A 17,688-nucleotide genomic window follows, 5' to 3' on the forward strand; every position below is an offset into this window, starting at 1 on the left:
AATTGTGTGGAGGACACAGAGAGTCTGCAGAGAGATTTGGATAGGCTAAGTGAGTGGGCGAGGATCTGGCAGATGGAGTATAACGTTGGTAAGTGTGAGGTTATCCACTTTGGAAGGAATAATAGTAAAATAGACTATTATTTAAACGGTGAAAAATTACAACATGCTATTGTGCAGAGGGACCTGGGGGTCCTTGTGCATGAATCACAAAAACTCAGTTTGCAGGTGCAGCAGGTAATCAAGAAGGCAAATGGAATGTTGGCCTTTATCACGAGAGGGATGGAGTATAAAAACAGGGAGGTCTTGCTGCAACTGTACAGGGTACTGGTGAGGCCGCACCTAGAGTACTGTGTACAGTTTTGGTCCCCTTATTTAAGAAAGGATATATTAGCTTTGGAGGGGGTACAGAGAAGGTTCACCAGGTTGATTCCAGAGATGAGGGGGTTAGCTTATGAGGAGAGATTGAGTAGACTGGGCCTGTACTCATTGGAGTTTAGAAGGTTGAGGGGAGATCTTATAGAGACATATAAGATAATGAAGGGGCTAGACAGGGTAGAAGCAGCGAGGTTATTTCCACTTACAATGGAAACAAGAACTAGGAGCATAGCCTCAAAATACGGGGGAGTCAATTTAGAACAGAGTTGAGGAGGAACTTCTTCTCCCAGAGGGGAGTGAATCTTTGGAATTCTCTGCCCAATGAAGCAGTAGAGGCTACCTCGTTAAATGTGTTTAAGTCACAGATAGATAGATTTTTAACCATTAAGTGAATTAAGGGTTATGGGGAGCGGGTGGGTAAGTGGAACTGAACCCACTATCGGATCAGCCATGATCTTATTGAATGGCGGAGCAGGCTTGAGGGGCTAGATGGCCTACTCCTGCTCCTATTTCTTATGTTCTTATGTTCTTATGAGATGCTTTCACTAATGGGGGAGTCTAGAACAAGGGGGACACAGCTACAAGATAAAGGGCCAATTGTTTAAAACTGAGGTGTGTAGAAGTTTCTTCTCAGAGGGTGGTGAATCTCTGGAATTCTCTGCCCCAAAGGGAGGTGGAGGCTGGATCATTGGAAGTATTTAAAGTGGAGGTGGATAAATATTTGATAGATCGAGGAATAGAGGGGTTGTGGGGAAATGACACAGAAAAGGAGCTGAGGCCGGTATAGATCAGCCCTGATTGTATTGAATGGCGGGGCAGGCTTGAAGGGCCGAGTGGCCCACTCCTGTTTCTATTTCTTGCGTTCTTGTGGCAGTGTGGCACTCCTTCAGTACAGTGGCCAATCTCTCTAGAGTGGGATTTGAACCCATATCCACTTGACCCAGTCAAGAGTGCTACCCACTGAGCCCAGCTGCCAGAGTGAGGAGTCATAATTAACTGTAAAGGATGCAGGAAAATGGAGATCAGCAAATGGTTGTCACGTAACAGAAACTGAAGGTTCACCCAGGTGACTGCTGGGATGTAAGATTGAGCAGGGTTGGGCCATTCTCATTGGAGTTTAGCCGAATGAGAGGCGATCTGATTGCAACAAAGAAGATTCTGAAGGGGCTTGATAGGCTAAATGCTGAGAGGATAATTCCCCTCGTGGGAGAATCTAAAACTAGGGGATCAACAACACCGAAACAGGCCATTCAACCCATCTGCTCCATGCTGGCGTTTCTGCTCTGCATGAGCCTCCTTCCATCCCTTCATCATCTCACCCTGTCAGTATATCCTCCTATTCCTTCCTCCCCTAGTTTCAGAATAAGGGGGTCTCCCATTTCAAACGGAAAGGAGACAAAATGGCTTCTCTCAGAGAGTCATTAATATTTAGCATTCTCCTCCCCAGAGAGCAGTGGGTAATGGGATATATTTGAAGCTGAATTAGACAGATTATTGATCTCTGAGGGAATCGAGAGTTGAGGGCGACAGGCAGGAAAGTGAAGTCAGATCTTATTGAACAATGGAGCAGGCTGGTTGGGCCGAATGATCTACTCCTACTCCGATTTCTTGTGTTCTTATCCACGGGTTGTTTTTTTCCATGTATTGATTTGATTTGATTTGATTTGTTATTGTCACATGTATTAACATACTGTGAAAAGTATTGTTTCTTGCGCGCTATACAGACAAAGCATACCGTTCATAGAGAAGGAAAGGAGAGAGCGCAGAATGTAGTGTTACAGTCATAGCTAGGGTGCAGAGAAAGATCAACTTAATGCAAGGTAAGTCCATTCAAAAGTCTGACAGCAGCAGGGAAGAAGCTGTTTTTGAGTCGGTTGGTACGTGACCATTCTTCGGAGGCCATTCTTTGCGTGGTAAACTGGTTGCTACGGTTACTCAGTCGCAATGAAACACAGGCCGTAACTCAGGAGTTGAAGAACTGTCACCGTTTCTCATTGTTGTCAGAGAAAATGGGAAGGCAAAACTCCTTGAGTCCGACTTCCCTGTCGGCCTGGCTTTTAGAGTTCTGTGTCTATTTGGAAAGTGTGTCTGGATTGGATTGGGGAGCCACCCGTACAAGGCCAGCCTTAAATCAGAGCAGTTACATTCTTGAAACCATGAGATCAACTTCCTGAGGGAATGAAATCTGTAATGACGAAATCAGATGAAGGAATTAGTTTGTTGTTTATTAAAACGTGGTTCTGGTCAATTGAAGATATACCAGGTGGAAAAGTGCACTTGGGTGCAAAGTGCTGCTGATGTTCTCATTATATTCACAGTCTGCCCAATGCAGATCACACTGACAGTCACAAGAGCTATTAAAGAGCTGTTAAAGCTTATGATCAATTACTGGGGCCCTGGCTTGTCACCTTGTGACAGATTATTAACTAGTCTTTATCACTGGTGCGTTTGTGTAGTTTCAAAACCAGTGCCACTTTCCCACACCTGAATGGAGTTTATCTACGGCCTTTTTACACATTGGGAATCATAGAATTATAGCTTCCTACAGTGCAGAAGGAGGTCGTTCGGCCCATTGATTCTGCACCAACCACAATCCCAACCAGGCCCTATCCCCATAACCCCATGCATTTACCCTAGCTAGCCCCCCTGATACTAAGGGACAATTTATCACGGCCAATAGACCTCACCTACACATCTTTGGAGTGTGGGAGGAAACCGGAGCACCTGGAGGAAACCCACGCAGACATGAGGAGAATGTGCAAACTCCACACAGACAGTGACCCAAGCCGGGAATCGAACCCAGGTCCCTGGCGCTGTGAGGCAGCAGTGTGCCACCGTGCCGCCCTTTTTTTACTGATCCTTCTGCAAGGAAAGATCATTAGATAAACTAGTCACATTTCACTGATGGAAATACGTGGGGGTCAACAGCACTGAAAAAGGCCATTCAACCCATCCGCTCTGTGCTGGTGTTTCTGCTCTGCATGATGCTCCCCCCCATTCCTTCATCATCTCAGCCTGTCAATATATCCTTCTATTCCTTCCTCCCTCTTACAGTTTCCTTTTAATAGTATCTTTGCTATTTACCTTAACTACTCCTTGCGATGGTGAGTACCTAATTGTCCACCCACTCTCTGGATAAGAAGTTTCTCCTGAATTCCCCACTGGATTTATTAGTGACTATTCTGTAACGGTGCTCAGGTCTCCCCAACAAGTGGAAACATCTTCTCTCTGTCTACCCTATCAAGACCTTTCATAATTAGGCAGCACAGTGGTTAGCACTGCTGCCTGACAGTGCCAGGGACCCGGGTTCATAGAGTCATAGAGGTTTACAGCATGGAAACAGGCCCTTCGGCCCAACTTATTTTTAAACCCATAAACTAGTCCCAATTGCCTGCATTTGGCCCATATCCCTCTAAATCCATCTTACCCATGTAACTGTCTAAATGCTTTTTAAAAGACAAAATTGTACCCGCCTCTACTACTACCTCTGACAGCTTGTTCCAGACACTCACCACCCTCTGTGTGGAACAATTGCTCCTCTGGACCCTTTTGTATCTCTCCCCTCTCACCTTAAACCTATATGGCTGGCCTCGGGTCACTGTCTGTGAGGAGTTCTCCCCGTGTCTGCGTGGGTTTCCTCCGGGTGCTCCGGTTTCCTCCCACACTCCATAGATGTGCGGGTTAGGTGAATTGGTCATGCTAAATTGACCTTTAGGATGGGATTTCTGCCACTAGGGGAATCGGAGCGGGGGGTGGGGGGGGGGGGGGGGGGGTGGGGGCTGGTGGGGGGGTGTGGACAGACCATGCAAAGGTGCATTGGCCTCAGCTGGGAATTTCCGGCCTTGGAGGTGGGTGCAGCCAGATAATCCCACCTTTAGTGTCAGGGGTATTAGCAGGGTAAATGTGTGGGGTTACGGGGATAGGGCCTGGGTGGGATTGTTGTTGGTGCAGACTCGATGGGCTGAATGGCCTCCTTCTGCACTGTGGGGATTCTATAATTTGAATGATTACTATCAGGTCACTCCTCTCTCCTGTTCTCCTCCCTGCCGATGAAGCGATGTACTTTGGCTGAGGAATGTATCAAAGCCATTCAAACTCAGTGCTAAAGACCAATTGATCTGATTGGCTGTTCTTCGGCCTCCCTGGGCCTGTAGAAAATGCTGACACACACTGTGCGGGAAACATCATTCTCTGTCAGGCTGCCAATGTCTGGCTACGCTGCTGACTCCAGTACCGTCAACACTTAGGCAATGTCCAAAGTCCAGCTCGTAGGCCAAGTGTGACCTCAAAATTCCAGGCCTATTTGCGTTTATATTTGTGTTGCGCCCACCCAGAGAAGGGGGTGGGGATGGGGGGGGAGGGGGCAATGTGTTGTATTTCTCAAACGCAGCCGTTGAATCAGTTGGGCGATTGGACGGTGGAGTTATCCAACTCTCTGAGGAGGCAGTTTAAAGCTAGGCTCTCTCGTAATCCAAACAAAATCATTCTCGCAGCAAACCTGAACGAGATGATTTAGTTTGTCATGGTTTCTCGTACCGTTTGATGTTCATATATTTGTACGTTAATTCCAAAAAGGAAATCTGTTTTATATATATATATATTTATGAGGAATGTGATGACAGAACACTTGGAAAATATCAACAGGATTAGACAAACTCAACATGGATTTATAAAGGGGGAAATCATGTTTGACAAACATACTGGAGTTTTTTGAGGACGTAACTAGTGGAATAGATAAAGGCGAACCAGTAAATGTGGTATATTTTGATAAAACCCAACATAAGAGGTTTGTGTGCAAAGTTAAAGCGTATGGGATTGGGGGTGATTTATTGGCAGGGATTGAGAATCGGTTAGGACAGTAAGCCCTCACCATTTAGCCAGCACCCCACCCCCCCTTTCCCCTGCTGGCCCCAATCAGTTTCCCACCCACAGTGGGTGGGAACACAATAATTAGACCTGTTTTATCCAGCAGGCTTTGCTGATTGCCCTGACAATCGTGGCCTGCGTCTGCTGAGTTCAGGGCTCCCTTGACAAAAGATGCACCAATCTCAGAAATACCTGGCTGGCGATGCATAGATTTGCACCGATTAGGTGGGTGAATCCCCCCCTGACAGGTGCCACTGATGCCAACGGGAAACACTCTGGTTTACCCGCCGGCCTGGGTATTTTGGGAGAATCGCACAAAGAGATTCGGGATAAATGGGTCTTTTTCAAAGTGGCAGGCGGTGATTAGTGGGGTTTCTCAGAGATCACAGTGCTGGGGCCCAGCTATTCACAATATATATAGGAATAGGCCACTCAGTCCATCAAGACTGCTGTACTTTTTCATAAGATCATGGACATTTCAATGCCTTCATACCCACTATCCCCACAACCCTTTACGTTATTGTTGATGAGAAATCTCTGCTTTAAACATACACAATGACTGAGCTTCCACAGCCCTCTGGGGTAGAGAATTCCATAGATTCGCAACCCTCTGTGTAAAGACATTTCTCCTCACCCCCGTGCTAAGTGATTTCTCCCTTATTTTGAAATTGTGCCCCCTGGTTCGAAGTCTCCTCAATGATTTGGATGAGGGAATTAAATTTCCAAGTTTGCCGATGACACAAAACTTGTGGGAATGCGAGTGGTGATGAGGTTGCTAGGAGGCTTCAAGGTGATTAAGGCAGGTTGAGTGAGTGGGCAAATACACAGCAGATGGCAGCATAACATGGATCAATATGAAGTTATCCACTCCAGAAGGAAAAAAACAGAGTGGCAGAGTATTGTTTAAATACTGATAGATTGGGAAATCATGACGTACAAGGGGACCTGGGTATCCTAGTACACCAGTCACTGAAAGCAAGCACACAGGAGCAGCAAGCAGTTAGGAAGGTGAATGGTATCCTAGTTTTAGTGCAGCTGTACAGGGCCTTGGTGAGACCATACCTGGAGTACTGTCTGTTGTTTTGGTCTCCTTACCTAAGAAAGCACCTGAAGAAGGAATGACTCTCCGAAAGCTCGTGCTAACAAATAAACCTGTTGGACTTTAACTGGTGTTGTGAGACTACTTACTGTGCCTACCTAAGAAAGGATATACTTGTCATAGAGAGAGTACAACAAAGGTTCACAAGACTGATTTATGGGATGGCAGGAGTGTCGTATGAGGAGAGATTGGGTCAGTTGGGCCTGTATTCACTGGAGTTTAGAAGAATGAGGGGGAATCCCATTGAAAGGTATAAAATATGGACGGGTGCTGGACAGAATGGATGCAGTGATGTTGTTACCTCTGGCTGGGGGTCTAGAACAAACGGTCAAAGTCTCAGGATACGGGGTGGGCCATTTAGGACAGGGCTGAATAGAAACCTCTTCACTCAGAGGGTGGTGGACCCCTGGAATTGTCTAACACAGAAGGGTGTGGAGGCCCGAGTCACATGCTGTTCCGGAGAGTTCCAGGAGCTTGACCCAGCCACAGTGAAGGGACGGCAAAATCAGGATGGTGAGTGGGTTTGAGGGGAACCTGCAGGTGGTGGTGTTCCCATGAGTGCGTTAGCATTGATGACACAATGTTGGAGGTGTTACGTGGGAGAATGATGGAATCGGGAATGGATAGTGAGTGGGAGAAAGAGATCTGGAATCATGGAGGGGCCGGTCCGATGCTGTGTTGGGGAATCCGAGCTTTCTATGGAAGGGACTGATTGGCACTGGAGGGGCTGAGTGACCTCCTTGAGTGACTCACCTTTCTGACCACGTGTGCGATTCCAGGCCAGGCTGTGTGCGAACCAGCCAGATTTGTACATTCATCAGTAGAGGCCCTTTTGGGATTTTGTTCTGGCAGCGATAATCTCAAATTAATTCATTCTGCGCACAAACCACTGTTTAACTAGAATCCAGGTTGTGGTGGGGAATTCTTCTGGGAGCTGTGGTTTCTAAGTTTGGGCTGGATAGCCTGAACCACCAATGACTGCTTTTCGATAGTTAGCCAACTAACTGCCATCGTGAGGTATGGAGAATATCTGCTGTCAGTCCAGCCCAGCTCAGTGCAAAGTAGACACAATTAGCAATCCCCTGGCTTTATTTTGAGTGATCTATGAGAAGTACAGAATGAACCTCCTGACCCTGAGATTCCTGAGGAGGTAGTCAGTCTTCCCAGCTTCCCATACGATACCAGCCTGGCACTCCATCGCAAACACCAGCGGCAACTGTGCCTTCCTCTACCTGGACCCTAAGCTCTGGAATTCCCTACCACAATCTCTCGCCTCGCTGCCTCCCTCTCCTCTTTTCAGATGCTCCTTAAGACTTAACTCTTTGTCAACCTTTTGCTCACCTGTCCTAATATCTTCTTATGTCAGTTTTCTCTGGGCTGTTGAGAAGCAGAAGGATAAGGAACACTCTGAACCCTGCTGCTCTCACCAATCATGAGGAGACCCGTTAGGGACCAGGTCAGAAACCCCAAGGTATATCATGAAGTTAGACTAGACCCCAACTATTTGCTATTTTGGCATTTGTGTGAGGGTAGAATGTTTCACTCCAGGTATGATTTTACTGACACACTGGGGAGTTTTTATCAAAACAATCTTTATTTAACAACACAGTTTAACTATAACAAACTGATTAACTATTTTTGCCGACTGAAATACTTAAACATGACAAGATACAATTCTTAACTGCTAATCTATCTCAATTAGTTCCAATTCAAGCAATATTCCTCTTGTAGATTTAAACACCTCTTCAAAATCAGTTAGAAACACACAGGCTTATGTGTTTTTACTTCTTAGCAGTCCTAGAGCCTTTGAACACTTTGGGAGAGAGAGAAAGAGAGACCTATGTCTCTTAGCAGGTCGCCTACAGCAGCCTCGAGAGAGAGAGGGAGAGAAAGAGAAACATCTCTCTCTTCTTCCAGGATCAAGCAGAAACCAAACTGTTTTTCCCTGTAAGCTTAGCACCGCCCAGTCACATGACTGTTTCTTGTCAATCAACTTATTTAAACCCTACTCTGAAACCCCAGAGGAAAAACCAAAAATAAACAAAAATGCATCAGCTCGGATTAAAACAAACACCCCATTATCTCGGATCAGTTATACTCCTGCATTCTCAGCATGGAGCTGCCTGGTTTGTAGACAGATTGGCACCAGGTAAATCAGAGCTGAATTTTAAACATACCCCATACAAGAAACATGATAAAGATACATTCCTTAAAGGGACAGTATCGTCACAACCTCCAGAATTGACCATTTCAATGGTCTCCTGATTAGTCTCTCACGTTCCACCCTCTGTAAACTTCAACTCATCTAAAACTGCACTGCCTGTGGTCCTAACTTGCACCTTATCCTCTTCACACATCACCCCTGTGTTCACCGACCTACATTGCCCCCCAACTGTGGGAACATCCCAATTTTAAAATCCCCCTATGGCCGCTCAACCCTCCCTATCTCCTACAGCCCCCCACAACCCTCCATGATCATCATTTGGCTCTAATGGCCCCTTCAGTGACTCCAATTCCCATCTTTCCACCACTGGTCCTGAAGCTCTGGAATTCCCTCCTTAAGCCTCTTCACCCCTCTACCGCTCCCTCTCTTCCTTTAAGATGCTCCTTAAAACTCATCTCTTTGACTAAGCTTTTGGTTATCTGATCTCATTGTGTGGATTGGTGTCAAATTCTGTTGGATAATGCTTCCTGTGGAGCAGCTTGGGGTGTTTTACAATATTCTAGTCATTGTTCTAAATGCAGCGACAGTCGGTTGTGGATTCTGGGACGGTTCACTTGGCTCAGTGACAGACCCAACCACAGCAGACTGTGGCTGGTAATTGCTAAAATATTATGCTGCTTTCTCAGGAGAGATATTCTTGTTGTTTTGTCAAGTGAGTCTGTGAATGTTCTAGAGGATTGCAGGGTGGATTCTGGAAAGTTCCAATCATTTCTAAGTGAAGTCATTGGAATCCGGGGTTTCACGTGGTGGAGCTGACGGGTGGAAGCAGTCAATGAGTTCAGACCAATCACATCATCACCACAGTGTCATTTCCTACTCTCTTCAACCCAATAACTCAGCCCCAGAGGACAACTCCCTCAGTGCCTGCCAACATTCACTCCAACTTCTGCTTTGAGTCAAAAGTTTTCACTTAATTTGAAGTACATCATGCATCTACCAATGGTTGTAAAATATTTAAGTGGGTTCAAAAACCTCCAGTGTTCCTTTTATAAGTGTCACACCTGCTCCAGTTAAATCTTGGATTCTGAAACTAGGGTGTGCATTTAATCCTGCGGCGAGTAACTCACCTCCTGACTCCCCAAAGCCTGTCCGCCAACTACAAGGCACAAGTCAGGAGTGTGATGGACTATTTTCCACTTGCCTGGATGGGTGCAGCTCGAACAACACTCGACAAGCTCAACGCCATCCAGGACAAAGCAGCCCCACTTGATTGGCATCCCATCCACCCCCTTCAACCCTCACTCCCTTCACCATCCATGCGTGTTGGCAGGAGTGTGTACCATCTACAAGGTGCATTGCAGCACTTGCCAAACCTCCTTCATTGGCATCTTCCAAACCCACAACCATGTGGAAGGACAAGGGCAGCAGATACATGAGGACACCACACTCTGCAAGTTCCCCTCAAGCCACTCGCCATCCTGACTTGGAAATATATCTTGGAAATATATATATATATATATGACTTGGCATATGGCACACTTGCCTTTATCAATCGGGGTATAGATTACAAAAGCAGGGAAGTCGTGTTGGAGTTGTATAGAACTTTGGTGAGGCCACAGCTGGAGCACTGTGTGCAGTTCTGGTTATCACATTATAGGAAAGATGTAAATGCACTGGAGGGGGTGCAGAGGAGATTCACCAGGATGCTGCCTGGGATGGAGCATTTAAGTTATGAACAGAGGTCGGATAGGCTTGGGTTTTTTTCTCTGGAGCAGAGAAGACTGAGGGGCGACCTGATCGAGATGTTCAAAATTATGAGAGGCATGGACAGAGTGGATAGGGAGCCGCTGTTCCCCTTAGTTGAAGGGTCAGTTATGAGGGGACACAAAGTGAGGGTTGGGAGGTTTAGGGGAGATTTGAGGAAAAATGTTTTTACTCAGAGGGTGGTGAGGGTCTGGAATGCGCTGCCTGGGAGGGTGGTGGAGGCGGGATGCCTCACATCCTTTAAAAAGTATCTGGATGAGTGCTTAGCACATCATAACATTCAAGGCTATGGGCCAAGTGCTGGCAAGTGGGATTAGGTGGGCAGGTCAGGGCATTTCATGCGTCGGTGCAGACTTGATGGGCTGAAGGGCCTCTTCTGCACTGTAGGATTCTGTGATTCTGTGATCAGCCATTCCTTTATTGTTGCTGATTCCAGATCCTGGAACTCCCTCCCTAACAGCACTGTGGGTGTACAGCAGCGGGTTCCAGAAGGTGTCTCTCCATCACTCTCTCAAGGACAATTCGGGATGGGCAATACATGTTGGCCGAGCCAGCGACACCCACATCCTGAGAATGAATATTCAGAAAACCTTAATTAGCTGTGTGTGGTAGTCATGATTAAGCTTTGGCAATGGACAGGAGATTCCTGGGCAAGCGACCAGCTAGGCTCGGGATGAGGTGACCTAGCTTAGACAGACAGCTTTACAATCGTCAGATCAGCTGTGCTGTAAAGGTTTTATGAGAAGCAGAGAATAATTGACATGGGGAACAGTAAAACACAATAAAAGAGAGTCACATCATTTGTCCTCCCTTCCTGTAAATGTAAATGGTAATCGCCAATAAATCGTAGATCCCAGAAACAGCAGTGGTAAGCCCTAAATTAAGTGGATGTACTTTTAATCAGGTGGTGTTGAAGGAGAGGACTTCATCCTTTCCCTCATCTATTCCCAACTCGAGCGAAGTGAGTATGAATCCAATCAGAGTTGGGTTGTGTGCCAGCTATTAAATCTGGCTCTGATTTGAAGAGAGTTGTAATATCCCCAGTGTGATCAACCACATTCCTGCAATCCCCGAAAGATCGAGCATCGCAGCCTGATCTGCCTTGTCCACTAAATGTTGCTCATGTCTCTCCATCTAGCCTCTCTCAGTATTTACACAACACTCACACAACCTGTTACATCTGAAGGCTGCTGGAGTTGCCGCTTTCTGCCTGGGCCACATCTGGTGATCACAAGATGTCTATTAATAGCCAACATATATGTACCTAGATCCAACCCAATTGTAGCTGGCTCTCTCAGAAGAAATTCTCTGTATGTTTTGGGTCTGGCTCTCACAGATGTAAAAGAAGGATTGATTTTATTGAAATAGAATTATGGAGAATATGCGACACAGAAACAGGCCATTTGTTTTGGTATTTCTTTCTTGGTAATCTTTTTTGGAAATTTGGTATGTCCACTACAACTCTCACCATCTTTTACAGATGCACCATAGAAAGCATTCTTTCTGGTTGTATCCCAGCTTGGTATGGCTCCTGCTCTGTCCAAGACCGCAAGGAACTACAAAGGGTCGTGAATGTAGCCCAATCCATCACTCAAACCAACCTCCCATCCATTGACTCTGTCTACATTTTCTGCCACCTCGGCAAAGCAGCCAGTATAATCAAGGACCCCACGCACCCTGGACATTCTCTCTTCCATCTTCTTCCGTCGGGACAAAGATACAAAAGTCTGAGGTCGCGTACCAACCGACTCAAGAACAGCTTCTTCCCTGCTGACATCAGACTTTTGAATGGACCTACCTCACATGAAGCTGATCTTTCTCTATACCCTAGCTATGACTGTAACACTACATTCTGCACTCTCTCATTTCCTTCTGTATGAATGGTATGAAGTGTAGACAGAGTCAGTGGATGGGAGGCTGGTTTGAGTGATGGACTGGGCTTCATTCACGACCTTTGCGGTCTTGGACAGAGCAGGAGAAACACCAAGCTGTGATACAACCAGAAAGAATCTTCCTATGGTTGTCAGTAGATTCTTAATTCCAGATTTTTAAAAATTGAATTCAAATTCCACCGTCTGCCGTGGCGGGATTTGAACCCGGGACCCCAGAACATTAGCTGAGTTTTTGGATTAATAGTCTAACGATAATACCACTGGGCCATCGCGTCCCCTAATTATTAATAACTACCCGCTATTTACGGTCCTGGTTTTGAATCCAGCCATCGATATGGTCTCTGCGGCTACCCCATCCAACCCATCTGTCCTTTTAAAGACCTCAATTGGATCACTTCAAAGCTTCCTCTTCCCCAGGGCTAGAAGCCCCGGCCTGCTGAACCTTTACACAAAGCTGTTGGGGGTTCCTTGTTTCTGTTGTACAGGTCATTTTTACCACTTGTGTTCCATGGTGCAGCACAGTGGGTTCGGGTAATGGATCAAAAATGTAGAAACTTGAATTCAAATGTCACTCTGGACAGTTTGAGAATTTGGCCGCGATTCTACCAGCCCCCCCCCAAACCCCATTGGCCATGCTAAATTGCCCCTTAGTGTCCCCGGATGCGTACGTTAGAGGGGTTAGTGGGGTAAATATGGGTTTACGGGGATAGGGCCTGGGTGGAATTGTTGTCGGTGCAGTTTCGATGGGCTGAATGGCTCCTAGTGCACTGTACGGATTCCATGGATTCTATGAAATCAGGATCGTGCCCAACTTCTTGCCTCCGGCGATCTTACCGGTACAGGATTTCCGGTGAGGTCAGCCTCTTGCCCATTTCCAGCGAGAGGCTGAATAGTTTATTTAAATTTATTTATATGTGAATTTACAGCCTATTTGCCGGCCCAGCGCTCAATCGTCCCGGCTCACCTGCCTTTGTGGCCTCACCGGGAGACGTTCTTTCCGGCGAGGAAAACACCTGCTCCCCATGAACGGGGACCGGTCCTGTTGGCCTCGCCTGGAGGCCATTGAGTGCCCTTGGGGAGGTCAAAGGCAAGGGGGGGGGTGGTGCCCCTTGGGCAGTGCCAGCTTGGAATCTTGGCACTGCCAGCCTGGCACCTTGGTGAATGCCCACCGGTCAGTGCCAGCGGGCAGGGCCTGGAGGGGACGGGGCCTGGAGGGGACGGGGCCTGGAGGGGACGGGGCCTGGAGGGAGCAGGGCCTGGAGGGGGCGGGGCCTGGAGGGGACGGGGCCTGGAGGGGACGGGGCCTGGAGGGGACGGGGCCTGGAGGGAGCGGGGCCTGGAGGGGGCGGGGCCTGGAGGGGGCGGGGCCTGGAGGGGGCAGGGCCTGGAGGGGACGGGGCCTGGAGGGGACGGGGCCTGGAGGGGACGGGGCCTGGAGGGAGCGGGGCCAGGGCAGGGCAGCCCGATCATGGAGGGAGGGTGGGGGGGGGGGGGGGGGGGAGCTGCTGCGTAATCTGCATGCGATCGGTATGGGGAGGACGGGAGAGGGGCTTGATGTCACTCTGCCTGTGATCGGTGAGGGGTAGGAGGGGCGTAATTGGTCTGACCAGTGGCGGAGGCAGCGGGTGGCGATATTTCTGGGTGGCATAGGGCTCGTGATTAGCCGCAGGCCCCCGTGATAGCGGGGTGGGGGGATGGGTTGACGCTGGCTGCAACAGCAGAGGCCTAACGGATCTCTCTCTCTCTGTCAGGCCTCTGCTGTACAGGCAGTTGTGCATGTATAGCCATACAGGTCTGCATATGCACAATAGCTCCCTCTGCTGCTGGAGCAAGCTGGCTGGTGGGTTAAGCCCCACCCACTGCCTCTAGTGGCTAGAAACAGTCTAGTCCATTTTTTGATGCACTCTGTGCATAAGATTAGGAGTAAAACCTCTCCCAAAAAATGGATCTGCAACTCTCCCATTTTCACACTAGCTGGACACTTTGAATTCAGTTGATAAACAACCTGGAATAAAAACCTGTTCTCAGTAAAAATACATGTGAAACTGTCGGATTTTCGTAAAAATCTAACTGGTTCCCTGATGGTCTTTGTCCAGACTGGTTGATGTAACTCCAGTCCTTATGTCACTGAGGCTGATGCTTAGCTGCTCCTTAAAATGGCTTATCAATTTCGCAAGCGCACTCAGAGGCTCATATCTGTGAGAAGCCGTTATGAATGACCAAATTACAACAGTGATTACATTTCAAAAAGTTCCTCATTGGAGGAAACCCACGCAGACACGAGGAGAATGTGCAAACTCCACACAGACAGTGACCCAAGCCGGGAATCGAACAAAGTAAATAGGAATAAGGAACCTTGGTTCTCGAGGGAGATTGTAACACTGATTAAGAGGAAGAGAGAGTTGTATGAAATGTACAGGCAGCAAGGAACAGATCAGATGCTCGAGGAGTATAAAAAGTGCAAGAAGCTACTTAAGAGGGAAATCAGGAGGGCTAAAAGAAGACATGAGGTTGCTTTGGCAGACAGAGTGAAGGAAAATCCAAAGAGCTTCTATAGGTATGTTGGAGCAAAAGGATAGTGAGGGATAAAATTGGTCCTCTTGAAGACCAGAGTGGTAGACTGTGTATGGAACCAAAAGAGATGGGGGAGATACTAAATGGTTTTTTTGCATCCGTATTTACTGAGGAAACAGGCATGGAGTCTACGGAAATAGGGCAAACAGGTAGGGAGGTTATGGAACCTTTACAGATTAAAGGGGAGGAGGTGCTTGCTGTCTTGAGGCAAATCAGAGTGGATAAATCCCCAGGACCGGACAGGGTATTCCCACTAGGGAAGCTAGTGTTGAACTTGCAGGGGCCCTGGCAAACATATTTAAAATGTCAGTATTCACGGGGGAGGTGCCAGATGATTGGAGGGTGGCTCATGTTGTTCCGTTGTTTAAAAAAGGTTCCAAAAGAAATCCGGGAAATTATAGGCCAGTAAGTTTGACATCAGTGGTGGGCAAGTTATTGGAAGGTGTGATAAGGGATAGGATCTACAAATATTTGGATAGACAGGAACTTATTAGGGAGAATCAACATGGCTTTGTGCGTGGTAGGTCATGTTTGACCAATCTATTAGAGTTTTTCGAGGAGGTTACCAGGAAAGTGGATGAAGGGAAGGCGGTGGATGTTGTCTACCTGGATTTCAGCAAGGCCTTTGACATGGTCCCTCATGGGAGGTTAGTTAGGAAGGTTCAGTCGCTGGGTATACATGAGGAGGTAGTAAATTGGATTAGACACTGGCTCAATGGAAGTAGCCAGAGTGTGGTTGTGGAGGCCTGTGACTAGTGGTGTGCCGCAGGGATCGGTGTTGGGTCCATTGTTGTTTGTCATCCATATCAATGATCTGGATGATAATGTGGTAAATTGGATCAGCAAATTTGCTGATGATACAAAGATTGGAGGTGTAGTGGACAGTGAGGAAGGTTTTCAAAGCATGCAGAGGGATTTGGACCAACTAGAAAAATGGGCTGAAAAATGGCAAATGGAATTTAACGCAGACAAGTGTGAGGTATTGCACTTTGGAAGGACAAACCAAAGTAGAATGGTAGGACTCTGAAGAGTGCAGTTGAACAGAGGGATCTGGGAATACAGGTACAGAAGTCCCTAAAAGTGACGATACAGGTGGATAGAGTCGTAAAGAGTGCCTTTGGTACATTGGCCTTTATAAATCGGAGTATCGAGTATAAAAGTTGGAGTGTTATGGTAAGGTTATATAAGGCATTGGTGAGGCCGAATTTAGAGTATTGTGTACAGTTTTGGTCACCTAGTTACAGGAAGGATGTAAATCAGGTTGAAAGAGTGCAGAGAAGGTTCACAAGGATGTTGCCGGGACTTGAGAAGCTGAGTTACAGAGAGAGATTGAACAGGTTGGGACTTTATTCCCTGGAGCGTAGAAGAATGAGGGGAGATTTGATAGAGGTGTATAAGATTTTGATGGGTATAGATAGAGTGAATGCAAGCAGGCTTTTTCCACTGAGGCTAGGGGAGAAAAAAACCCAGAGGGCATGGGTTAAGGGTGGAAGGAGAAAAGTTTAAAGGGAATATTAGGGGGGGGCTTCTTCACGCAGAGAGTGGTGGGAGTGTGGAATGAGCTGCCAGATAAAGTGGTAACATTTAAGAAAAACTTGGATGGGTTCATGGATGAGAGGGGTGTGGAGGGATATTGTCCAAGTGCAGGTCAGTGGGACTAGGCAAAAAATGGTTCGGCACAGACAAGAAGGGCCAAAAGGCCTGTTTCTGAGCTGTAATTTTCTATGGTTCTATGGGAGGGCCAGGGTAAGATGCTCTTTCAGAGAGTCAGTACAGTTTTGATGGGCTGAATGGCCTCCTTCTGCAAGGTCTCCATTAAACCAAAGTTCCTTATCTCCTCATCCTTGTCCCCACATCCTTGTCATCCCGATACTCTGGGAAATCTCCTCTCCTCCCTCTCAATGCATTGACATTCTCCCTATTGTGCAGTGCCCAGAATTAAACACAGTTCTCCAGATAAGGCCTAATCTGTGGATTAGAAATGTTTAGCTTCACTCCGCTGCTTTTGTTCTTTACTCCTCTGTTTATAAAACCCACGATACCAAATATGTTTTTCAGAACTTGAACCTAAATATTTATATATCCGTTCAAGAAGGCACTCACCACCTTCTTGTGGGTGAGGGGTAGGGGGCGGGTGGCGGGGGGGGGAGGGGGTGGGGGGTAGTGGGCGGGGGTGGGTGGCGGGGGGGGGGAGGGGGGGTAGGGGGCCGGGGGAGGGGGGGGAAGATGTGCAGCAAGTGCTGGCCACGTCAGCAAAGTGCAGAGCCCCAAAATTCATCACATTTCAGAACAACAATTCCAGTTCAAAAATTAGACTGCCTCGTTCAAAAATATGTATAGCTCGCAAGAAACAATACTTTTCACTGTGTGTTAATACATGCGACAATAATAAATCAAATCAAATGTGACAATTAGTGATACCTTTCTCCCTTGATCAGGAGAGGTGGTAAGTATCATACTGTCAGGTGTCTGGGGTGGCACGGTGGCACAGTGGTTAGCACTGCTGCCTCACAGCGCCAGGGACCCGGGTTCGATTCCCGGCTTGGGTCACTGTCTGTGCGGAGTCTGCACGTTCTCCCCGTGTCTGCGTGGGTTTCCTCCAGGTGCTCCGGTTTCCTCCCACAGTCCGAAAGACGTGCTGGTTGGGTGGATTAGCGATGCTAAATTCTCCCTCAGTGTACCAAGATGTGTAGGTTAGGGGGATTAGCCATGGGGAATGTGTGGGGTTACGGGGATAGGGTGAGGGGGGAGGGCCTGGGTAAGATGCTCTGTCAGAGAGTCAGCGCAGACGCGAAGGGCCGAATGGCCTCATCTTCACTGTCGGGATTCTGTGATATCTCCAGGTTTGCTGAAGGGCTCAAGAGCTGAGATTGGGTCAAAAAGATTGAAAATGGAAGTACTTCCAGCAAATACTATGGAATCTCCTGAGGTTAACTAATTCCTGGAAGATAATC

The 17,688-nt window shown here is 47.4% G+C and overlaps 1 protein-coding gene across 1 annotated transcript in view; it reads left to right on the forward strand.

Annotated features, from left to right (window-relative positions):
- The window catches only part of adgrd1 (adhesion G protein-coupled receptor D1), a 273,065-nt gene that overhangs the window by 97,257 nt on the left and 158,120 nt on the right, over positions 1 to 17,688 (forward strand). The gene's annotated exons all lie outside the window — the stretch shown is intronic.

The sequence above is a fragment of the Mustelus asterias genome, chromosome 13 (genome assembly GCF_964213995.1).
Source record: "Mustelus asterias chromosome 13, sMusAst1.hap1.1, whole genome shotgun sequence".
NCBI classification, from domain to species: domain Eukaryota; kingdom Metazoa; phylum Chordata; class Chondrichthyes; order Carcharhiniformes; family Triakidae; genus Mustelus; species Mustelus asterias.